The sequence below is a fragment of the Eleutherodactylus coqui genome, chromosome 4, assembly GCF_035609145.1.
Source record: "Eleutherodactylus coqui strain aEleCoq1 chromosome 4, aEleCoq1.hap1, whole genome shotgun sequence".
NCBI classification, from domain to species: Eukaryota; Metazoa; Chordata; class Amphibia; order Anura; family Eleutherodactylidae; genus Eleutherodactylus; species Eleutherodactylus coqui.
The window spans coordinates 235215511-235241785 of NC_089840.1; the positions used below are offsets into that span (position 1 = coordinate 235215511).

General features: G+C 41.9%; 1 long non-coding RNA gene across 1 annotated transcript; it reads left to right on the plus strand.

Annotated features, from left to right (window-relative positions):
- Positions 1–18751: 18751 nt before the first annotated feature.
- LOC136624900 (uncharacterized) lies at positions 18752–19706 on the plus strand. The gene is made up of 3 exons (XR_010792482.1): positions 18752–19188; positions 19375–19425; positions 19681–19706. It is a non-coding gene; the product is annotated as an uncharacterized lncRNA (long non-coding RNA).
- The last annotated feature ends 6569 nt before the right edge of the window (positions 19707–26275 follow it).

The following is a 26275-nucleotide window of genomic DNA, read 5'->3' on the forward strand; positions in this document are numbered from 1 at the left end:
GGGAGATGGTAGGGCCACCGTTACAAGGCCCAAACTCTACACCGCTGTCTCCTAGGACGTGGCCCGCTCCTCGGATGCTGCACTTGTATTCGCTGCATTTTCTATGCGCACAAAAAGAAACAAGAAGACCAAAGTGATGTCTCCTGTTTTCCCTGCTGCTTCGGTGGCCTTAGCTTCTCATCTACAGAATTAGTGTTTACCATGATAAATTCTCAGAATGTATCTGGACTTGTGAAGTGTCTCAGACAACACAACTATGCTTGATTCAGAATACGCCTGTGGCTATGAAGTTTTCTCCGTCCCTTGCCACCCTCTACATTTCGGGGTGCGAAGAAAAATATATGCGGTCAATACGCAATCCATATAGCCTGTATGTTCATCGGTACGGGGGCTTCACTGATGACATACTGGCTGAATGGAAGGAGGACACTAATGTTATATCTGAATGTATAGGATACATCAACAATAATCCGGATTATTTCCCTTCCACGCATGATTACAATCTGTCAGATTTAGTTTCTGGCTAGTAAACTAATAGGTGATAATTTTGAGAAATGCGTTAAAACCGCTCCGCATCGCAAGGAAACAGCTGGGAATAATAGATTACATGCCAGGATTAGGCCGGATTCACATGAACATATTTGCGAGCACAACACGCAGAAAATAGACGAGCATTGATCTTAGTGGGTTCATTCACATGCGCTCATCTGGCATGCACAATTCCATTGCGGGAAAAAATATGCAGCATGTTCTATTTTCCTGCACATTTGCGCAGGGAAAGAAAACATTTTGAACTTATGAAACTATTATGTATTTGAATGGCTGAGAGCATCCGTGTGTTTTTATGTGTGCTCAATTGCGCGCACAAAAAGTACAGTGAAATACACCAAGCACAAATACGCAACGCCCATTCCACAAAACCGCGTGCAACTATGCAAGTTGTGTATCTGGCCTAAGGCTGCTTTCACATCTTCTGCAGGGGTTCCATTTTCCTGCCAAAGAGGAAAATTCCCTTGCAGAACGGATCCCCTTATGACAGAACTAAACAATGCCAAACAGAACCCATTGACTATAAATGGGTCCATTTGGTTTCCGCTCAGCTGTCCGGCATTTGGCCAGACAATAAAAACATTGTTGCTTCCTTTCTCTCCACAGCTTAGCAACAATTATCATGATATTATCTTTCAGAATTCATAAGAATGTTCCTTATTATACCGAGATGATACTTTGGCCAAGATATTAGGTGATGGTTATCATGTAGTAGCAAAGTGCTATTCTGCTGTCATGGCAGCCTGGGATCTTCTTCAGGCTGCTAGGGATACCAGAAATGATTGCTTATCAAGACACGCCTGGGGCAGATCTTGATAGACTGCTGATCAGAATACAATATAATGTGATACTATGGTATTGTATTATACTGCATTAGTGATCAAATGATCTCAACTCCCGTGTTAGGGACTAATGTAAAAAGTGAGTAAAATAAAGTTTAACACTTCAAAAAATATATATTAAAAGATTAAAAAAAGAAAATGTTCAAGACATCAAAAATTAATTTAAAAAAATTATTAAAAATTGGTATCACTCTGTCCGCAAAACTCCAGATTATTAAAATGTCACATTATTAATCCCACACAGTAACCTGTCCTCAGGATAGGTCATCAAGAGATGATTGGTGGGGGTCCGTCGCTCAGATCACCACAGATCAGCTGATTACTAGTATTGCTATCACTACATAGAAACATAGTAGGTAAGGCCGAAAAAAGACATTTGTCCTTCCAGTTCAGCCTATTACCCCCCAATGTTGATCCAGTAATGAGGTAGAAGCCAATTTTCCCCATTAATTGAAAAAAATTCCTTCCTTTCTCCAATCTGGCAATCCAAATAATCACTGGATCACTGACCCTTCTAAAGTACCATATATTCCGGCGTATAAGGCGACAGGACGTATAAGACGACCCCCCAACTGTCACCTTATATGCCGGGAATACAGTGGAGCAAAAAAAAAAAATCATTACTCACCTCCCCCGGTGTTCTGCGGCGCTGCTGCAGGCTGTCGCTCCCTCCTGGTCCCCGGCAGAGCATTGCTTTCTGGACGCAGGGCTTGAAATCCCCGCCTACAGAAAGCTAATACTGTGATTGGCTAACACACGCCGTCAGCCAATCACAGCCATTCAATGACATCATTGAATAACTGTGATTGGCTAAAACACAGGTGCCTTCAGCCAATCACAGCCCTTCAATGACATCATTAAATGGCTGTGATTGGCTGACACACGTGCGCCAAAACACTTTCTTTTTTTTTGTATTACCGGCGTATAAGACGACCCCCGACTTCAGAGCAGATTTTTCGGGGTTCAAAAGTCGTCTTATACGCCGGTATATACAGTAATCAGTTGCAGCGTCTGAGGAGTGGGCCCACAGGCGAGGAGATAGCGGGGTAGATAAAGACCTTGTCATGGGGCTCTACCATCTCCTCCCCTGGGGGTAGCTCGGGACCCAACCAAGTCACTGCTGGGGGAGATCACAGGGAAAGTAACTGAAGGTTACCTGTAGTCCATTTGTCACACGTAATGCCACCATTTCGTCTTCTGTGGTGAAACTAGACAATGGAATAAAGTTGTCCACTCACAGGGAAAACTTTCTGGACAAAACCGGGAACGGTCACTAATGTCTGTTTACTGTAACTTGGCAACGTTCAAGGTACATTAACAGTTCTGGCACAGAGACAGCAAGATTCCACTCCCGGGTCTCTCTCACTCTCTACCGGTTCACACTCCCGTTACATGTGCCTTCCTCTCCCAGCTGCAGTCCTTCTCTCTCTCAATACTTAGTGGTAGCACTGGCATATCCTGGGCAGACTGGGCCCAGGGCAAGCACAAGGAACTCGCTCAGCTTCTTCCATTCTCTCCTCACACAGACCGATCAGTGATTCTGTGGCTCACTCACTGACTCTTTTTAACTTACAGACTCATAGACTAGACTGTTCTCTCTATTCTGCTTAGCATCCCTGCAAGCGCATACAAATATATAAAACATAGTCACGTGACTTACACAACAATATATTTTCCCAAACCATACACAATATTCCATGTGTAGTCTAAGCAGTGACTTGTAAAGAAGAACAATGTTCTTGTCATGAGCCCCATGACCTCTTTTGATGGACCCCTATGATCCTATTTGTTTTGGCAGCAGCTGCCTGACACTGGTTGCTCCAGTCAAGCTAATGGAAAGCACATTGGGCTCCTGCAGAAGTGCAATACACATAAACCAAATGCATACTACACATAATACACTGAGAAGACAATGGCACGAGACAGACATCTAATATTATGGAGGGGCCCCACTAACTCTGGGCCACAACACAGTGACTATAACATGTAATATTGTATCGCTCAACAAAGACGTCCAGGCCCTCTTGTACTCTTTCATCAAATTTGCCATCATCACATCCTCGGGCAGAGAGTCCCACAGTCTCACTGCTCTTACAGTAAAGAACCTCCTTCTTTGCCGGTGTAGAAATCTTCTTTCCTCCAGATGTAGAGGATGGCCTCTTGTTAACCTCGCAGTCCTGGGTATAAACAGATCATGGGAGAGATCTCAGTATTGTCCCCTAATGTATTTATACACAGTTATTAGGTCGCCCCTCAGCGACCTTTTTTCTAAACTAAATAACCCCAATTTTGATAACCTCCCTGGGTATTGTAGTCCGCCCATTCCATTTATTACTTTAGTTGCCAGCCTTTGTACCCGCTTAAGCTCTGGTATGTCCTTGTAAAGAGGAAGAACAATGTTCTTGTCATGTGCCCCTAGACCACTTTTGATGCACCCCATGATCCTATTTGCTTTGGCAGCAGCTGCCTGACACTGTTTGCTCCAGTTAAGCTAATGGAAAGCACATTGGGCTGACTTTATGACAGATGCCTGGTTAGATATTGCAGGTGCAGCTCTCATTGTATTCAATACCTGCAATACCTGCCTGGTTTCTTCTCACAGTACTAATGTATATTTCTCCTGCAAGAGGGAAGTACACTGTATGACCAGACACATACCTCTCTGGTGATAACAGCTAATGGTCGGGAGTTAGAGAATCTAGAAACACGACAATAAATATTGCCATGCCATATAAAAAGGGGTTGTCTTCATGGGACAACCAATTCAGCATTTGTATCTATACTGTAGTCTAGGTGGTAAGGCTACAGGGAGTCTTGTATAGGCCTTGCAATGCTCCCTGGGAAAAAAACTATGCAAATTAGTGAAGGAATAATTCTCCACAGCGCTGCCTATTGAAACATAGCAATGCTATGGGTTAGTGTCTAACCTTTTAACAGACCTTACAACATGACAAGGGATATAAGCCAAACCAGAATACCCATGTACATCAGTAACTCATACAATTAGCCATTTCACCAACCAGGACCCTACTGTCCACTGATGAGAGGCAAGAACCCCAAAACAGCTGTCTCTACAAGAATATTCTACTTTGGCTTACATCCCATGTTGCATGCCGTTAGATATTGATGCATAGGGTACTTACCTTCCAATAGGTGGCGCTGTGGAGACATTATTTCCCCACTCATTTACCTAATAGTTGTATCTGAAAAGTATTTAAAAAAAGCTAGAGGTTATGAGGTAGGTGACAAAAAGTTCACTAATACTTAGTTATATTAATCCCATTTCCCAAAGACTCCCAATGTATCAGCACAAATGACATAAGCATCAAAATGATGATAAGATTGTATCCAGTCCAGCCTGTGTAACATTACTATTCACTGTCCCATAGGTCTCACACACTGAGGCTTTCCATAGTACAACAGTACAGTAGAACAGGTCAGCGGCTCACATGTATTATGGGCAGGTGGGTCACTGAGGATGAAACCCCAGTGCCATTTACCCGATCAACTGAATGATTTGGTTTGTGATCTGGATTTACCTAAAGAGGCATTAGAGTTGTTAGGATCACGACTGCATGAAAAGAATTTACTGTGTCCTAATACGAGATTCTCCTTCCGTTTTTTGCTGAGGAAGGCGGTTTGGTATATTGTCAAGACATTCCGGCAGTCATGAAATACTTCAACATTAATTAAAATTCAGGAGAGTGGAGGTTGTTCATAGATGCCAGCAAATCCAGATTAAAAGGTGTTTTATTACACAATACTAACATCCATCCATCCATTCCAGTAGCACATTCTGTGACTATGAAAGAGGCATACGAAAACCTTACATTTCAGCTGGAAAGTGCAGTACAAGTGGAGTGGCCCAGAGTTGGGGTCCCTCCAGCACTTCAGAATGTGTATGTTTTGTGTATGTCTCATGTCACTGCATGTAGGGTTGAATGGAACAGTAATATCTGTAATAACACAACAGTGCATGAAAGGGTTAATGTCTGGTAATGTCTGGAAAATGTATCGTTTTTGTCTAGTTATGTGTATTGGTCTACGTGCATGTGTTGGGTTGTGTCAGGTGACTGAGGGAGGAGTTTGAGAGTAGAGTTGAGAGTTGTAGGTTGAGAGGAGAAGAGTCTAGAAGCAAGGTGTGATGAAGATGGAGGAGATGGGCCATTGCTCCAGCCGGAGCCCAGCCATGGCAGAGTCTCTCCTTGTGAGAAGTCTTTCCCCTCCGAGTTTGAATGCAGGACATGCAGAGCATGCGTGGGTGTGAGAGCGCAAGAATCCCATGCTCCCCCGCAGAACTGCAGCTTAAGCAAGGCCAGTAAGAAACTACTTAATTCTAGTGACAAGTGTGAACGTGTTGGAAAGGCCATGCGGTTAAGAGTGTTTCATCCAAGAAAGAGATCCACAGATAACTGCGACTGAGGATGTATGTGCCTTGGGGAACCCAAACTGTGCGATATAAGAAATGAGGCGAGAGATGTAAGCCTACAATTCATTCTACAAACGTATTTGCAAAGTACCAGTTATTCTCTATTGTATGGACGAAAAAAGTTATTTTAAGTAAAAGGACAAAACCGCATGTCCCCGTTTTTTCTTCGAAAAGTACTTGTGTGTGGACTACTCTGAATTCAGGACTGGTGATTCATCGCTTGTCCAGGGACGTTGGCATCACGATGACAAACAAGAACTACTTTAACCCCTTAAAGACCAGCCCATAGTGTTTTTACGTCCTCCCGAAGTGGGCTTTATTCTCTGAGGACGTAAAAACGTGTCCTGCAGAGAATAATGTCCCTCGGGCTGTGGATGTGACAGCTCCATGCTGTCGGTGTCCGCAGGTAGCTGACAGCATGGAGCTGTCATCCCGGGCTGTTCGGACCCCCCCCCCCCCCTGGCATTGCGATCGGCGCTATGCAATGGATAGCGCCGATCGCAAAAAAGTAAATAAAAGTGCCCAAAAAGTTAAAGATTCAGCTGCTCCGATGGATCGGATCCATCGGAGCAGCTGAAATTACTCACTGAGGTCCACAACACGGCTTCCCGCTGTCCCGATGCTTCGGGCCCTGTAGCCGTCCTTCTGCGCATGCGCGCCAGGCAGCATTACGTCAGCTGCATGCACAGAAGGCCCGGCGGCGCGTGAAATTTAAAATCTCCTGGCTCCCGGCTCCTGTAGGTAGCCGGGAGGCAGGAGATGTCAGCGGGGACCGCGGTGAGCGGTCCCCGGTACCGGGATCGCTGTTATACAATGTATAACGGCGATCGCGGAAAAGTGAAAAAAAGTGTAAAAAAATAAAAGTTTCTTTTCCCCTCATGGATCGGATCCATGAGGGGAGGTGAAAATACTCACCTCAGGTCCGCCGATGTCCTCCGGCCGGTGTCGGGACCCCCCGCTGGCTTCTGCGATGTGCCGATGTGGCGCGCATGCGCAGAAGCCGGCGAGCCCGGCAAATTCAAAATCTCCCTGCACCCGGCTGTCACAGATAGCCGAGTGCAGGGAGATATGACTGGGGACCGCTGTATGCAGTTTCCAGTAATATGATCATCGTTATCCATCAGATAACGGTGATCATATAAAGTTAAAAAGTAAAAATAAAAAAAAAAGTTAAAAAAGTTTAAAAAGTTAAAGTTTCATCTCCCCTTACGGATCGTATCCGTAAGGGTGAATGAAATTATGTACCCAAGGTCCCGGATTTGTTCCCTGGTGGCATGTTGATCCGTGGACCTTACCCCAGCTTCGGCGCATGCGCCCGTCAGCATGATGGCGGACGCATGCGTAAAAGTGAAAGATTGCCCAAGAAATGTAAAATCTCCCTGCTGCTGGCTACCAAAGGTAGCCAAGAGCCTGGAGATGTCACGGGGAGCCGCGGTATGCGGTTACTGGTCACGTGATCGCCGTTATCCAATGCATAATGGCAATTACGTAAAAGTTCTTTAAAAAGTGGAAGTTTCATCTTCCCTCACCAATGCGATCAGGGAGAGGAGATGAAACATCTTCTCGGAGGCTTCCGCATTTGAATCCAGATGCGATTATCCTCCATGGATCCTGCCAGCTACTGGGTATGCGCCCGCCGGCAAAATGCCGGACACATTCGCAGGAGGCGGGGCGCGCAGGAAATTTTAAATCTCCTTGCTCCCAGCGACCAACTGTCACTGAGTGCTTGGAGCAGTGATCGGCGACCTCGTTGAGCGGTCCCCGGTCATGTGATAAAGTAGTGAACTAACATTAGGCCGGTCACACATGACCAGAGAGGAATTACGGGTTCTGCATGCGCTTGATCAGCGGTAATCCACGGATCAATCGCAGGCATTGGATTACACAATTCCCCCCAATTAGCGGGTCGGAATTACATAATCCACTCGCCGAAACAGAACACGGCATGCTATATTTTACCGCGGATATCCGCGACCTAGAGCCCATTGTGCTCTATGACTGCGGATATACTCGCAGCCCATGTGCAAACACATTGTGAACGGGCTGCGGCTACCCGGGTCATCTCTAAGCGACGGCACGGGAAATATAAACAAAAAACCGCCTGTGTGAGTAGGCAGTTATGCGCAGTACATTACGCGGCCGTACGCAGGGTCACAGCCGGGCTCACAGATGGGATCCGCTGTGGGCCTCCGCAAGCAGATTCTACATACGGCTACGTGAGCACGGCGTTATTCAGACCGCTACCTGTAATCCGTAATTTACAAGAAGCCCCGGGAACGTTCGCCTTCCTGCAGTTCCAGGAGCAGCTTGTTGAGCGCCTTCTCTGTGAGACCGCCGCACCGCAGCAAGATTACAAAGCCTCACAGAGCGCCACTTTTTACACCCCATACCCGCCGCTGAGGTTACGAAATACCCCCCAAAATACATGAGAGGAGGGGGGGGATACCCGGTTTTCTTGCCCCATGTGCCCATCCCAAGCAGCCTCCGTAATTACCCCTGTCTTCAGACATAAAACGCAGTTTATATTATTACCTTTATCTAATATTTAGGGAATGCCAAAAAAATGGGGATGGCGGGGGGGGGAGGGATTATTTTTAGGAAGTCAATTTTTTTTCCGTATAAGTGGGCAATGGGGCCTGGAATTTATTCAGTTCTGCCCAGAAATCCAGCGGGCATTCCCTCCATTATGGGCCTAGCCATGTGTCCTGTAAGTAGATTAGGGCCACAATGGGTATGTTTCTGAACACGGGACAAACGGGGGGGGGATCCATTTTGGGGTGAAAGTCTTCATTCCTATGTGTGCTGTACAAAAAAAACAGTTTTTAAATTGACAAAATTGCCAAACAAATGAAAATTGTAATTTTTTCCTTTTGCTTTGCTTAGATTCATTCAAATACTTTGGGGTCAAAATATGCAGTACACCCCTAGATGAATTTGTTAAGGGGTCTAGTTTTCAAAATGGGGTCATTTGTGGGGGTTCTCTATCGTTTTGGTCACTCAATGGCTCTACAAGTGGGCAATGGGGACTAAATCTCCTTCAAGCAAAATTTCTGTTCTGAAAGCCATCGGTTGCTCCTTTCATTTTGGGCCCCATTGTGCATATAGACGTAATACTAGGGCCACAATGGGTATGTTTCTGAGCACAGGACAAACAGGGGTATCCATTTTGGGGTGCAAGTCTTCATTCATATATGTGTGGTACAAAAAAAACTGCTTTTGAAATGACAGAATTACCAAAAAAATGAAAATCGTATTTTTTTTCCTTCGGCTTGGCTTAGATTCATTCAAAAGCTGTGAAGTCAAAAAAGTCAAAATGGGGTCACTTGTGGGCGTTCTCCATCGTTTTGGTCACTCAAGGGCTCTACAAGTGGGCAATGGGGACTAAATCTCCTTCAAGCAAAATTTCTGTTCCGAAAGCCACCGGTTGCTCCTTTCATTTTGGGCCCCATTGTGCATCCAGACATACGATTAGGGCCACAATGGGTATGTTTCTGAGCACGGGAGAAACAGGGGTATCCATTTTGGGGTGCAAGTCTTCATTCATATATGTGCTGTACAAAAAACACCTTTAAAAATGACAGAATTACCAAAAAAATGAAAATCGTAATTTTTTTTCCTTCGGCTTGGCTTAGATTCATTCAAAAACTGTGAAGTCAAAAAAGTCATCGTACCCCTAGATAAATTCGTTAAGGGGTCTACTTTTCAAAATGGGGTCACTTGTGGGGGTTCTCCATCGGTTTGGTCACTCAAGGGCTCTACAAGTGGGCAATGGGGCCTAAATCTCATTCAAGCAAAATTTCTGTTCCGAAAGCCACTGGTTGCTCCTTTCATTTTGGGCCCCATTGTGCATATAGACGTAATACTAGGGCCACAATGGGTATGTTTCTGAGCACGGGACAAACAGGGGTATCCATTCTGGGGTGCAAATCCTCATTTTCATGTGTACTATAGAAAAACGTCCTGTCTTTAAAATGACATATTTGCAAAAATATGAAATTTTAGTTTCTCTCTTCTAAATTGCATTGACTCCTGAAAAAAAACTGTGGGGTTAAAATACTCATGACACCCCTCAGTGAATACGTTAAAGGGTGTAGTTTTTAAAATGGGGTCACTTGTGGGGGTATCTATCATTTTGACTCCTCTGAGCCTTTCCAATCTTGGATTGGTGTAGGAAAACAAAGTGTTCCTGCAAATGCTGAAAAGTAATGTTACATTTGTACGTCTCCTAAATGGTTAAAAAAAACGAACGTTTTTCCAATGTGCACCCAAAATAAACTAAACGGATGGAAATATAAATCTTAGCAAAAATTTCTATATTATCTTTGCACATATTTGAGATATTGCAGTTGGAAATGTGAAAAAATGACGATTTTTTCAAAATTTTCCCAATTTTGGCGCTTTTAATAAATAAACACAAATTCTATCGGTCTTTTTTTTCCACCTAAATGAAGTACAACATGTGGCGAAAAAACAATGTCAGAATCGCTTGGATATGCAAAACCTTTCTGGTGTTTTTCCATGCTAAAGTGACACGTGTCAGATTTGCAAAATTTGGCCTGGTCATTAAGGCGCAAACAGGCTTGGTCACTAAGGGGTTAAGGTGACCAAGGTTACTCCCTGTGACCTCCCCTGTTAGTAAAGAGGTTGAGTTATTAGTCACCCATCTAGAGAAGACACTAGAGTCACCCGTGACCTACTGCTATCTTGTACCCCGCTGTCTCCTTGGCCAAGCGCCTGGGACTCCAATGCTACACAAGCTTCATGAATTGTCTGTGTGCAGGAATTTCAAGGTGATTGCAATATTGCTCAGCCAATAAGCAGGCTACACCCAATTTCCTTGCTTTTTGTGTGAATGGGACTCCAGAGCAAGGACTGAACATTGGGTTTGGAAGCAGTGGCCAGTCAGAAGTACCTTCACACCTGGCGAAAGAAACATTGTTTCGCTTCCACTGGTTGATCCCTCAAAAATACTGTTGCCACCGTTACACATAAAACTAGGCTTAATGAAGCAATTTGTGACAGCTTTAAGCAGGGACAGTAAATGCTTTAGTACTTTGGTGTTAATTTTCCATCAATCACTTCTGAAAAAAATCAAAGCTGGCATTTTTATAGGCCCACAAATACAAAAATTAATGGCGGACAACATATTCCAGAAAACCATGAGTGAGTGTGAATTGCAAGCATGGAATGCATTCAGAAATGTGGTACAAAACTTTTTGGGGAACATGAAGGCTGCAAATTACACCATTTTAGTCGACGAGATGTTGGAATCCTATAAACTGCTTGGTTGCAACATGACTGTCAAAGTTCACTTTCTTCATGCTCATCTAAATGACTTTCCTGACAATCTTGGTGATTTTACAGAAGATCATGGTGAGCGCTTTCAGGATATTAAAGTGATGGAAAAGAGATATCAGGGAAAGTGGACCACACATATGATGACCGACTGTTGGATGTTGAAAAGAGACTGTGCAGATGAACACCAAAGAAAATCCAAAAAGAGGAAATATCAAGGGGAGTCAAGTGGTAAATGTTAGGTATGTTGTCATATATGAATGTCATTGAAAAATTAAGTTTTTTGTAATTTTCACATTTTCATCATTTGTGAAAAAAACTGAAATTATACAGAATTTTGATGGTCATTTTCAGAATCTGTGGAAAAAATCCATTCCGATACACCCCTTCATTTCAAAACAACAAAACCTTGCATAAACTCCAAGGTGATACTCACAGGAAAGGGTTAAGGCCTCGTTCACACAAGTGACAAAGTTCTGCGATTTTCTCGTGATGCGACAATGCTACAAAACGCATGTATATGAAGCCCATGCTTTCCTATGGGTTCCTTCACATGTGCAATGTGTTGTAGCATGCTACATTGTGAATCAGAAACCTTGTGGGTTTTGTGATATGCATGTGACTTGTGAGGTTTTGTAGCCCGTGTTTCCCTATGTTGCCTTCTTCACTGTTGCATTGCATCATACAAAACCACGGTTTTTGTGTGGGGCAATGCAACTTTGACAGTAAGAAATCCTACTGTCTAGATCCTAGCTGCAGAAAATTAAAAACACAATCATCACCTAAGAAGCGCTGTCTGGCTTCGGACCATCTTCTCCCTGGTCCCCGGCAGTTGTCTTCAGCATGTCTTCTGGCCGGGGATCAGAAAATCCCCGTCTCCAGGAAGTGCTGCTTCTGATTGGCTGAGGGCCGTGACTCAGCCAATCAGAGCCTGCGCCCGATGAATCAATCACAGCCAATGAAAGGCTCTGATTGGTTCATCGAGCGCTGGCTCTGATTGGCTGAGCATCACAGCACTCGGCCAATCAAAGGCAGCGCTTCCTGGAGGCGGGTATTTTCCAACCCTCGGCCAGAAGAGATGCTGAAGACAACTGCCGGGCACCAGGGAGTAGATGCAGCGGAGCTGACAGCGCCTCTTAGGTGATGTAGTTTTTGTTTTATTCTTTTTTTCTGCAGTTAGGACTTTTTTTCAGGGTATGGCTTTTATTTTAGCCCCCCTGAAATCCTTGCAAGTGGTGCTACAAAGTCATGTGACTTTGTAGCTCCACTTGCGACTTTGTAACGCCCCAAAATCGCGGTATTTCTGTGAGAAACCACAGCAATATCGTACAGACCACCGATGCAATATTGCTGCCATTTTCTCGCATCCATATCGTGTCGCCCGTGTGAAGGAAGCCTAATACTGACTAGGAATCAAATACAAACAGAAAACCCCGCAGTGGATATCACTTCTGATTTCCAATGAAAACGATGAATTCTGCAATTTGTATTCATATTGGTCCAAGAAGTAAGCTTTCCTCATATATGACTTCTTCCCTACAATGTAACGTGGAAGCTAGGTAGATAGATGACTTAGAGCTACTTACTTTTTATTGTGACTTGATATACAACATACTGGGGCAGATTTACTATTGAAAATTTGCCAATTTTCTGGCACAAATTGCCCTAGAAAAGTGTGTTATAATATTTGTGTCACTTTTATCATGTGTTTTAGACACTTTCATGCACTTTTTATGTGGAGTGGCTTCCTGAAAAGGGGGTGTTGAATTAATGTGACATTTTGCACCACAATTTTGCCAGTTTTCTAGCAATTTTTGGTGTAAAAACTGAGCCAACTAATATATGGTATAAAGTTAGATAGTCCAAAGATATGGCAGATTTATCATCTAGCTTGAGACACTGTGATAAATCTGGTGCATTTTAAGACTGTTAAGTCTAAATTTGCACTATTAGACAGTATTCGTAAATCTGCCCCATTTTGTGCAGCATGTAATGTTTCTTTCTGTTTTCCGTAAAGCCAATATGCACATCCTGCACGCCCCTAAACAACAAGCAGTTACAGCAATCCTCCAGTCCCTGACACATTTGCCCAAGGACTAAGTGGGGGGAGAGTTCTGGTATCTGTCGCCCTCTTTTCACTCCGTTTGGTCACTGATCCACTTCTTCCGGAAGCCGCTCTTCATTCTTCTGAGGGTGAAATCACACGGGGGACTGCGATATCAGTCCAAGAAACTCAGACCGATATCACACTTGTAAATTGCAATTCTGGATGTGAGCACGATGCATTTTTGCTTAAAAATTTTCATGCGCATGGACACATTTGTGTATCATTTACTTCAAAAGCTGCTGTAAAATATACCAGAAATCTACTCCAACTTCAACTTGGCGCAGATTTATGTGTCAGCACACGGAGATGCCAAAATGCATTGGCAGTGGCACCAGAGAGGGTGTAGTTGGCAGGCTTTACCATTCAGGCTCAGCTCCGGTATGTTCTATAGTAAATGTAAGTGTTGGAGGTATAACTGTAAGTGCTGGACCTGATTTATAATCTCCATGCAGTGTTCCTGTATACTGGGTAATTAGAGGGAAGGGAGAAGCCGCAGGTCGGAGGCATGACTAAGGCCTTGTTCAGACGAATGTATCTGTTTTCGGTCTGCAAAGTGCTTTGGAAAATTTCCCCATAGTGTAGTAGAGTGGAATATTTGTGGGTTTGGTTCTATGCATGTGTGTGTAAGTCATGGATACTTCAGAGTAACTGAGGAATAAAATATGTATACACATAAAGTAACATTAGATTCTCCTCAGGCTGCATGTGCCGATGTCCCTCTGCAGAATGTGCCACCCCTCCCACTCTCCTCACTTTTTACCCTTAAAGGTAATGCCCCTTTTTATTCAAATTTATCCCCAGACTGGAATTTGCAACTCCTTCTTAGCCTTAAAGGGATGCTCCATCCCTGCAGTCCATGGCTGCTTCCCTATATACTTTACAGCCTTTCAATATATGCACACAGAGATCAGTTAGATTTTCCTTGGTATATACACATAAAGGTGAGGTAAATTCTCCTTAGTACATACACATAGAGTTGAATTGGATTCTCCTCAATATATATACATAATAGTAACATGGTATGTTAGGCTGCATGAAGACATGTCCTCAGGCAGAGAGTTCCACAGTCTCACTGCTCTTACAGTAAAGAACCCCCTTGTATGTTGGTGATGAAACCTGCTTTCTTGCAGATGTAGAGGATGCCCTCTTGTTACCGTTGCAGTCCTGGGTATAAACAGATCATGGGAGAGATGCTTCTATGGTCTGCTAATGTACTTATACATAGTTATTTGATTGCCCCTTAACTGTCTTTTTCCAGGGTAAATAATCCAAATTTTAAAAGCCTCTCTGGGTATTCCAGCCATCCCATTCAATTTCTTAATTTAGTTGCCCTTATTTGGACCCCCTCGAGCAGTGCCACATCTTTCCTGAGCAGTGGAGTCCAGAACTGTACACAGTACTCCATGTGAGGCCTGACAAGTGCCTTATATAGTGGGAGAATTATATTCTCGCCCTTCACCCCTATACCTCTTTTAATGCACCCCAATTCTTTATTTGCTTTTGCAGCAGCTGATTGGCATTGATTGCTCCAGTTAAGTTTACAGTCCACTGGTACCCCCAGGTCTTTTTCCATATCACTTTTTCCTAAGAGTACCCCATTTAGTGTATATTGGTAACATCCATTTTTCCTGCCCATGTGAATAACCTTACATTTATCAATATTGAACTTCATTTGCCATTTTTCTACCCAAGCCCCCAGCTTATCTAAGTCCTACATTGTCCTCCTTTGTATTTATTATCTTGTAAAATTTTATATTGTCTTCAAATATTGATATTTTACTGTGCAGCCCCTCTATCAGGTCATTGATAAATATATTGAACAAAGTGGGGCCTAATACTGAACCCTGTGACACCCCACTAGCAACGGTGGCCCAATCTGGGTACAAACCATTTATTACCACCCTCTGCTTTTTATCTCTTCATTGTAGAAGCTGATCAAATTGGTGTGACATGATTGACCTCTGATGAAGCCATGCTGATGAGGAGTTATGCCATTGTTTTCCTTGAGGTATTCTAGGATGTCGTCTCTAAGAAACTCTTGGAATATTTTTCCAATTATTGAAGTTAACTGGCCTGTAGTTACCAGGCTCTCTTTTAGACCCCTTTTTGTATATTTGAACCACACTGGTAATGCGCCAATCCAGTGGTACAACCACGGTCTCAGTAGTATCCATAAATATAAGAAATAGTAGTCTAGCTGTCACATTGCTTAGTTCCCTTAGAACACTTGGGTGTATTTCATCCGGGCCTGACGATTTATCGATTTTGATCCTCTTTAACTGTTTCTGCACTTCCTCCTGCGTTAGGCAGGCAATATTTAACTGGGGATTGTTTGATTCCCCTGCATCTCGTGTGACATTTTATTTTCATTCATGAATACACTCGAAAAAAACTATTTAATAGATTTGCCTTCCCCCATCGTCTTCTATGGTTTCTCCTGCATTATTTGTTAGAGGGCCAGTGCTCTCCGTGCAAATCCTTTAACTGTTTATATAACTGAAGAATAGTTTAGGATTATTTTTGCTCTTTTTGGCGATCAATCTTTTTGCCTGCTCCTTAGCTATTTTGATCTTTTCTTTACATGATTAGCTTTTTTTTCCTGTATGATTTTAGCGATTCTTTGTTGCCTTTTTCTTTAGTGGTTTAAACGCTTTCTTTATTTCATTCATTGCTCCCTTACCGTCTTGTTGAGCCACATTAGTTTCCATTTATTTCTAGTTGTTTTATTTTTAAAGGGTTTGAACTGTTTACACAAGGTCATTAGGATGTTTTTAAACTTCTCCCATTTGTCGTATGTACTGTTATTTATGAGGATGTTGTCCAAATTAATGTTACCCATCAGAGTTCTGAGATGATCAAATTTTGCTTTACTCAAGTTCAGTTTTTTTGTCGCTCCCTTCTTCTTGAATGACAGCTGGAAGCTAATTATATTGTGGTCACTATTTCCCAAGTGTTCCTCAACCAGCACCCCCGAGATTCTGTCTGGTTTGTTGGTTAACAATGAGTCCAGAGTGGCCCTCCCTCTAGTCGGCTCCTGCACAAGTTGGGTAAGGTAGTTATCTTTAATTGTTCTCAAGAACTTATAAACCCTTGTGAGATTTGCAGGTTTCGTTTTCCCATATTATATTCCGATAATGAAAGTCCCCCATAATAATTACTTTGTTACGCTTTGACACCTTTTCTATTTGCCTTAATAATATAGAGGAGTGTTAGATTCTCCTCAAACTGCGTGTTCCAATGTCTCTTGGCAGAATCTGCCACCCCTCCCACTGTCCTCACTTTTTACCCTTAAAGGTAATGCCCCTTTTTATCCCAATTTAACCCCAGACTAGAGGTTGCTTACCCTTCTTAGCCTTAAATGCATGCTCCATGCCTGCAGTCCATGGCCGCTTCCTTATATACTTTATAGCTTTTCAGTATATGCACAGAGGTCAGTTAGATTGTTCTCAGTATATACACATAGAGGTCAGTTATTTACGACATAAAGAATGCTTGTGCCAAATTTCACATTTGTGCGGTACAGATGTATCTTATTTTTTACAATACATAGGGGGTCACTTACTTTTGCACTTAGAATTGAATAATCAAGTTGTGACCCCTTTACTTTTCTTATGTAGGACCTAAAGAATGGTTGCATCAAATTTCAAGATTGTATAACACCAGGAAGTTTGAGAATCAGACTAGGTACATTACATAAGGGTTCACTTACTTTTCACTTAGCATTGAATAATCAAGTTGTGACCCCTTTCCTTTTCTATGTGGGACATAAAGAATGCTTGTGCCAAATTCCAAGTTTATACAACACTGGGAAGTTAAGGAGTTAGATTAGGTACATAACATAGGGAGTCACTTATTTTTGAACTTAAAATTGAATACTGAAGTTGCAACCCCTTTACTTTTCCTAACTAGGACGTAAAGAATGGTCATACCAAATTTCACATTTGTACGACACCGGGAAGTTACATAACATAGTGGGTCACTTACTTTTACACTTAGAATGGATCAATAAAGTTGTGACCCCTTTACTTTTCCTATTTATGACCTAAAGAATGGTCATGCCAAATATAATTTTTGTATGACACCGGGAAGTTATGTAATATAGGGTTCACTTACTTTTACACTTAGAATAAAATAATCAAGTTGTGACCCCTTTACTTTTCCTATGTGAGACCTAAAGAGCGGTTGTGCCAAGTTTCAAGTTTGTATGACACTGGGAAGTTAGAGAATCAGATTAGGTACATTACATAGGGGGTCACTTACTTTTGCACTTAGAATTGATCAATCACGTTGTGACCCCTTTACTTTTCCTATTTATGACCAAAAGAATAGTCATGTAAAATTTCATCTTTCTATGACACCGGGAAGTTACATAACATAGGGTTCACTTACTTTTACACTTACGATTGAATAATCAAGTTGTGACCACCTTTTCCTATCTAAGACTTAAAGAATGGGCATGACAAATTTCACACTAGTGCGACACCGGGAAGTTAGAGAAGTAGTGGTGAGTCAGACAGTGAGGGCTTTTGCCTTTATATATATATATATATATATATATATATAATATTTATGTGCATGGATTTGTCAGGTGTCTATATACATAGATTTGTGTGTTCACATATATATGTGTCCGTACACAGTACCTGTATAGTATATATGTATGTATGTGTACCTGTATATGTACAGTGTATGTCGTATTTGTGTACAGATGTGTGGTTTATAGCTATATGTATGTACAGGTGTATATTAGGCAAAAATGACACCAGAATAATATTATATATCAGGTGTCAAATGGGAAGAGTTTCCCATTTCATCTACATTACATGGGATTGGCTGTGTGGCCTCGTACTGCCCCTTTAAATAACAGCTGATGCTTTCATACATGGCCACGGAATGTTGGGATTATGACATTGCACCGGGTATATAAGGAGCCCCAGCGCTAACATTCTGTTGAGGGTTGTAGTTGCTAGTGGAGGTAAGTCTATTCTCTGAGGATCTTCTTGTGTCCACCATTATTTTTTGGCATTTCTTCACCTCTTCCCATATGTCTCCCCTATGTAAGTCCACCTGTCCGCTCTTCTCCGCTCTCACTTCTCTCCATCCTATAAGTGTATCAGCAGACACTTCTCAGGGAAATACTGTGATCTTTTTTCTGTAAATTCTTCTTTTTCCCCTCTAGTAGCATTGGTGAGCGTTGAGCTATTGCTGAGCGATTGAAGAGCGGTTGACATATTTTCAGGTGAGTTCATCTCTATTGTAAATGTACAGTTTCTCTGACTATGTAGTTAATAGATGTTGGGGATCGATGGGTTGGTGCTCAGGCTTTGGGTTCAGGTCTAGAGGTGCAGAAACAGGTTGGGTATAAATACAATGGAGGTAAACGTCTTAGCTTCAGGTTGGGTCTAGTAAATTAGAAGTACATATCTGTCTATTATAAATGTTTGTCTACATCTTAAGACGTCCCAGGAGTCATTGATGTTTAATTCTCATTGTCTTCCTTACTCTCTACTAGAATGGAGAAACGTGTAGAGGAGAAGGAGGAGGATTACCCAGACAAGAAGTAGGTGTATCTTTTTTGGTTATACACCAGGACTGGTTGTGAACAAACTGAACCAGTAGATCTCTGTTTTGGGCAGAACTTTGCTAAAAGCTTGCCTTGAGTTTAAGCCAAACCAAACTTTTAGCAAAGTGTGACCCAAAACAGGGTTCTACTGGTATGATTCGCTTAATGCTAATTATTGTAAAGAGTCTTATAGAATTTGTGTGGCCCCTGTTACTGGGCCTTTTACCCCCAACATCTAGTTTATATCACCCAATAGACCAACACTGTACTGGATGTTATATCTGATGCCAGTAGTATAATGTATATTGCTAGTACTTCCTATAAACTGTATATATAATATCTGTCCTGTTTATTCTTATAACAGATGGATCCGGAAGGTTAAGAGAGCCAAGCCAGTATTCCGGTACTTACCATATAGAATAATGCTTGTATTTCTCTAGTGTTACCATGCTAAGTGATATAGGAGGAGGAGATGCTACAATGTATTCCTATGTGTTTCCCTGATAGAGATGAGTTATATATAGATGGATTCTGTATAACGTCACATGATTATTGATTATTCTAACCAGAGTTCTGTTTTCTATCGTAGGCGATTCAAATTTTGTGAAGTTTCTTGGCCACCGAGTCTGGAGACAATTCCGTAAGTCTATAGGAGAAGCAGGGTTACATTTATAAGGAGGTTGGGCACAGCTGGTGAATGTGACTCCTCTACCACTGCCATGGTCATAGATCAGGACCCCCCGCTCATAACGAGAGGGAGATCAGTTCTAGCAGTGTATGAGGAAATTGTTATATAAGTTGTCTATTACATAGTTGTAGTTTGGGCTTTTTTGGTCTTGGTTTTTTCACTGGCTTTACAAATTATGTATTAATGTTTTTTTTATTTATTCAAAAGGGAGGAAGATGAGGAGGAGGAGGAGGAGGATTACCCTGATGAGAAGTATGTGTGTCATGTTTAGTGACAAGTGAACTTTCGAGAAATTCAGTTGGTTTGCAAAACTTTTGTAAAAAGTTTGGTTCAGTCTGAATTAGGGTGAACACCCACTTGTGTTTTTTTAACGCTGCGATATCGCTGCTTTTTTTTACTGCGTTTGTCAATGGGACTTTCTAATGTTAAAAACGCATCGCACAAAAATCACAAAGCACAAGCTTGCAATGTATTTTTAACATTAGAAAGCCCCATTGACAATCACGTAAAAAAACGCAGTGATGTCGCAGTGTTAAAAAAACACAAGTGGGTGTTCACTCTTAGTTTGAACCAAGCTAGAAGTTCAGCAAAACCCCTAAAACCCATGTATAACATTGTCTAGGAGCTATAAAAGCCCTATAAAACACTCAGAGTGATATACAGGGCTTTATGGCCCTTAGACAGTGTTATCCACCAGTGTTCAGGACTAATGTTGAACGGACTGAACCAGTGAACCCTGTTTTGGGTAGAACTTTGCTAAAAGCTCAGTTCGGGTTCATGCCAAACCAAACTTTTAGCAAAGTGTGACCCAAAACAGGGTTCTACTGGTTTGATTCTCTCCAAAGTAATCATTGTAAAGAGTCCTATAGAATTTGTGTGGCTCCTGTTACTGGGCCTTTTACCCCCAACATCTAGTTTACATCACCCAATAGATATAACACTATCCTCTATGGGCCGGAGCTCCAGTGTTTGACTGTACTGGATGTTATATCTGATGCCAGTAGTATAATGTATATTCCTGGTACTTTCTATAACCTGTATATATAATATTTGTCATGTTTCTTCTTATAACAGTTGGATGCAGAAGGTGAAGGAGGCGAGGCCATTATTCCGGTACTTACCATATAGAATAATGCTTGTATTTCTCTAATGTTACCCTACAGAGTCATATAGGAGGAGGCTGTTGTGGACACCAATGTTTAGATAAAATGCAATCTTCTTGTGTTACCTATCATTATATATAGAGGAGGAGATGCTACAATGTATTCCTATGTGTTTCCCTGAGAGAGATGAGTTATATATAGATGGATTCTGTGTAGCGTCACATAATTATTGATTATTCTAACCACAGTTCTGTTTTCTATTGTAGGAGATTTAAATACAATGAAGTTTCTTTGCCACCGAGTCTGGAGACAATTCCGTAAGTCTATAGGAGAAGCAGGGTTATATTTATAAGAATGGTTGGGCATAGCTGGTGAATGTGACTTCTCTACCACTGCCATAGTCATGGATCAGGACCCCCCGCTCATAACGAGAGGGAGATCAGTTCCTGCAGTGTATGAGGAAATTGTTGTATAAGTTATTGTCTACTATATAGTTGTAGTTTTGGCTTTTTGGTCTTAGTTACTTATTGACTTTCAAAATAATGTGCCTATATTTTATCCTATTTATTTAAAAGGGAGGAAGATGAGGAAGAGGAAGAGGAGGAGGAGGAGGAGGAGGAGAAGGATGAAAGAGAGACCATCAGCAGGTTTGTGGAAGGCTTGTGGTCTCCTATTATATGATGACTATATACATTTTAGAACATTGTAGATTTGAGGTGACAAGAGCGATTATTGGATCTACATTTTATGATGCTTGACTTTGGTAGGAACAGATTCTATAGATGAGATTTTTTTTGTGTATGTTCACACTTGACCAATTATCAATGATGATAACTGGACCCGCGTTCTCCATTATAGGCCTATGAAACATCATGTGAAGGAGGCCTGGCCAAGCGTAGAATCAGTAGATAGTTGTAATTTAGGTTTTTGTTCTTGTTTTCTTATTGGCTTTCAGAATTCTGTACCTATGTTTTACCTTGTTTATTCTAAAGGGAGGAAGATGTGGAGGATGTAGAAGAGACATTAGATCTTGTCGCAGAGACGATCAGCAGGTTGGTAGAAAGTTTATTATTTCCTATTACATGACTTCTCTGCCACTGCCATAGTCATGGATCAGGACCCCCCGCTCATAACGAAAGGGAGATCAGTTCCAGCAGTGTGTGAGGAAATTGTTGTATAAGTTATTGTCTACTATATAGTTGTAGTTTTGGCTTTTTGGTCTTAGTTAGTTATTGACTTTCAAAATAATGTGCCTATATTTCATCCTATTTATTCAAAAGGGAGGAAGAGGAGGAGGAGGAGGAGGTGGAGGAGGAGAAGGAGGAGGAGGAGGAGGAAGGAGGGACCATCAGCAGGTTTGTGGAAGGCTTATTGTTTCCCATTATATGATGACTATATACATTTTAGAACATTGTAGATTTGAGGTGACAAGACCGATTATTGGATTTACATTTTATGATGCTTGACTTTGGCAGGAACAGATTGTACAGATGAGATTTTTTTTATGTATGTTCACACTTGACCAATTATGAATGATGATAACTGGACCCGTGTTCTCCATTATAGGCCTATGAAACATCATGTGAAGGAGACCTGGCCAAGTGTGGAATCACTAGATAGTTGTAGTTTAGGTTTTTGTTCTTGTTTTCTTGTTGGCTTTCAGAATTCTGTACCTATGTTTTACCTTGTTTATTCTAAAGGGAGGAAGATGTGGAGGACGAAGTAGAGACATTAGATCTGGTAGAAGAGACCATCTGCAGGTTGGTAGAAAGCTTATTATTTCCTATTATATGGTGACTATATGCGTTTTATAACATTGTAGATTAGGGTTGTCCAGACGGTTTCACTATTGGGTCTGCATTTTATGGTCCTTCAGTTTGGTAGGAACAGATTCTATAGATGAGATTCTTTTTTGTAAGTTTCCAATTGAACAATTATCAATGATTATAACTGGACCTGCGTTCTCCCTTATAGGCCTATACAACACAGTGTAAAGCAGGCTTGGGCAAGCATGGAATCCCTCCAGGAAGACTCTAGAAGGTACAGAGCTGGATTTCTACTAAAGGATATTGTTGAGTAAACCGAATCAGTGAAACCTTCTTTGAGTCAAACTTTGCTAAAAGTTTAGTCTGCAACAGAACTAATTTTTTTTTTACCTGAAACAGTTCTACTCCACACTGGTAGTGTTGTCTCATTTATGGTAGTAGCTGAAGAACATTACACAGAACAATATCCATATGTAGAATCTTATGGTCTGATAATATCATCTGTTCTCCTCTCATCCATTGTATCTGATTATGTCTTGTTTTCAGAACCCGAAAATGGTGGATTCCGAAATGTCTGCAAAGAAACATGTAAGTCATTTAGTGGCATTATCTCGGTAGCTCCTGTATCTTTTTATATAGACTTTGTCCCCAGAACAGACCTTGTAAGTCACTGTATCTAATACTGTAGATGCTCTACAGGAAATATATCTGCTAATGACATCCTGAATTGGCCATAGCTAGGTGATTCCAGTTGGCCAATCAGGATGGCAAGAAGTTAGAGGGACTTTCTGGTTGCAAGACAACATGCCCCCTTAAGCACCCACTGTGATAAAAAAAAAAAAACTATTAGTAATAGTAAAGTGGGTGCTAAGAGGACATGTTGTCCGGTAACCAAACAACCCCTTTAACTTACAGATATTACACAGCACAATTTACACCAGTGCCTAAAACTATTATATAACTGGATATTTACAGTATTTGTGTTCCATTGATATTCCTCTCCACAGCAGGAGCAGCGAGAGCCGCCGTACCAGCAGCCGTCTTCCATCTCGGTAAATTCAAATTTCAATAATGCTTTCTTTCATTGAGATTCCTTGAAGCAGGGAGGACACATTTTGTTTCTCTGCTGCATTTCCCTATGTACAAAGCACATGTTATAACATTCACATGATTACTAGGTTTTAGATTAATACTACCATAGAACTGTGCACGGAGCAATGCAAGGAAGACAGAGGTTGTGTCTCTCCTATCCCTTCTACATGCATCACAACCATCGGGGTCTATTTACTTAGATTGATGCTTCACACGCCGGTCTAAGCAAACACTGTGCTCATCTATGAGCGACAAATGTGTTAAGAGGTGCGAGCTTCCAGATGCAAACATATGCCAGCTATGAGCTTGAGTAGGTTTCGGCTATAATCTATGCCAGTTTATAGCAAATGTGACGAGCTGGACGCAGCCATCCCCTTAAAGCCGAGCCTTGCCCAATTATGAAAAAGTGCCAAGGCCCAATTTAAATGCCTCAAAAGTTTCAGTTTTGGCACATGTACCAGAATTACCACTTTTGGATAATACAATTTGTCATCCAAGGCTTTATGAATAGGCCCCATTGAGCTCCTTTATGTCACCAGCCTCCACTGTCCTCTCTGATGAAGCTCCCCACTATTGCTCTTTTCTTCAGTATAAACCCTATTCACTAATCTCTACTGTCGCCACAACATTTGTCTGTTCTTGTTGGTCTCACACTTCTTTTTCTCTAAATTTAGGCTATTTAGATCCATCTTGTGCTGCTGCAACACCAAGAGCCTGGAATAACAAGTGAGTATGAGACTCCCCAGACTGGGACATCATACCGTCCAGGACTTGTATTTGCTCCACACTAGATGGTTGGCATTGAGGGATCACAGCAACAAGTGGTCAATGTCTCTGCAGCGCTGCCACAGGCAAAAATAAGTATTACACAGTTCTGATTGACAGCAATGAATATCCTATCTAATGCTGTACATGAGCTGCTACATCCTTCAGGACGAGATGCTTCTGCTCCACCCCATAGATGAGGCGTACTCCTCACACACTATTAATGCTGGGGCATCCTAATAGGATATGCGAGAATGGGTTCTCTATATGAGATAAGTTGAAAAAACTGGTAACAGACCTCTTTACTAAACCCACAGATCATAATAGTACATTACATCACAACAGCAATCACCCAAGGAGCATGGTCAATTCGCTCCATTGGAGCCAGCTCCTACGGGTTCATAGGATTGCTGATAACTCTCTAAAAGATTAGGTGAAATGGGGGAATAGATTTATTGGTAGGGACTATCCCCCTAATTTAATCAAGAAAACTATTGAGGAGGTGAGAAGGAAGGAAAGGAGTGAACTCGTTGTCCCCAAGAGAAAAAGAGACCATTTTCCAACCAGGATTCCATTTACCAGCTCATATGGCACCTCGAGCGGACATATTTTCAATATCCTCAACAAGAATTGGTCCATACTTTCTATTGTTTGTAGCCAGATCTTGGCATTTCAAAACAGGCCCCTTATGTCCTATAGGAGATACAACCTGAGGGACAGATTAGTGACCCACGTGTCTTCAAATTTTTCTCAGACTGACACTCAGAGAGTTTTGGCTGCCCTTAATAATGAAAATTTCCCTTGCTATATTTGCGCCTGTTGCAGCAACTTGGTCAGGGGGGATTCCTTTTGTCATCCGCATTCGGGTAAACGTTATAAGATTAAGGGTAGATACACTTGATGGTCCTCCTTCGTAGTCTACCCCATCCTGTGCCCCTGCGGGTTGGTGTATGTTGGGGAGACCACGATGAAGGTCCGGACAAGAATGACAAACCATAAAAGCACCATAAGAACGGGCAATAAGGAACTCCCAATATCAAACCATTTTCTTGAAAAAAACATAATATCAGTCAGTTTAGACTTCAAGTGATTGATCATGTTCCTGTCACACCGAGAGGTGGGGACAGGGAATGGCTATTGATAAAAAGAGAACTAATGTGGATTCATAACCTGAATAGATTGTCCCCAGGAGGCCTCAATACTGAGTACCATTTTATGCCCTTCATCTAGTCTACCATTTCTGGGGGCAGATTCTTCTACTTTATGTTATAATTGTCTTTGTGATAACTGTTTTTAAATATTAATGTTGGTTTTTGTATTTTTTTCAGATTTTCCTCGTTGATGATGCAGCGCTTCCGTTGCCGTGTCGTCCTCTCCTCCAAGTGTTCTCGTTTCCATTGTTTTCCCTTGAATTTATTTCTGTTTTTTGATTCATAAAGTTTAGTGTTGTATTGTTCTGTTATCCCTCGTTTTTGGTTTATTTAATCTATATATTCCCTTGTATTATTGAACATAAGTGTGGATTATGGGCTGCTGCACTTACAATCTATTGCTTCAATACTCTTAACCCCTTCCCACTCCAGGACGTACATTAACATCCTTGAGCGTCGGGGTATGTATGAAGAGAGGTCGCGGGGCGACCTCTCTTCATACAGCGCGGGCGTCAGCTGTTTATTACAGCTGACACTCGCGGCCAATAGCTGCAATCAGCCGTGCAGCACCCCTGCGGTGAGATCGGGGGAGCCATGCAGGTGTCATGGCAGCCGGGGGCCTTTCAAAAGGCCCCAGGGCTGTCTTAGGAGACTGCCTATAAAGCCATCGCAGTGGGGTGGCTTGATAGACTGCCTGTCAAATTACAGTATGACGTAATGCTGTAGCATTATGTCATACTGCAGAAGCAATCAAAGCATTGCATGTTGTAGTCCCCCAGGGAGACTTTATATAAAAGTAAATGTGAGAACAGCAAAGTTTTATTAATTGTAAAAAAAAAAAAAGGAATAAAAGTTTAAATCAGCCCCCTTTTACCGAATCTGTAATTAACAAATCTAAATACTAAAAAAAATACATATTTGGTAT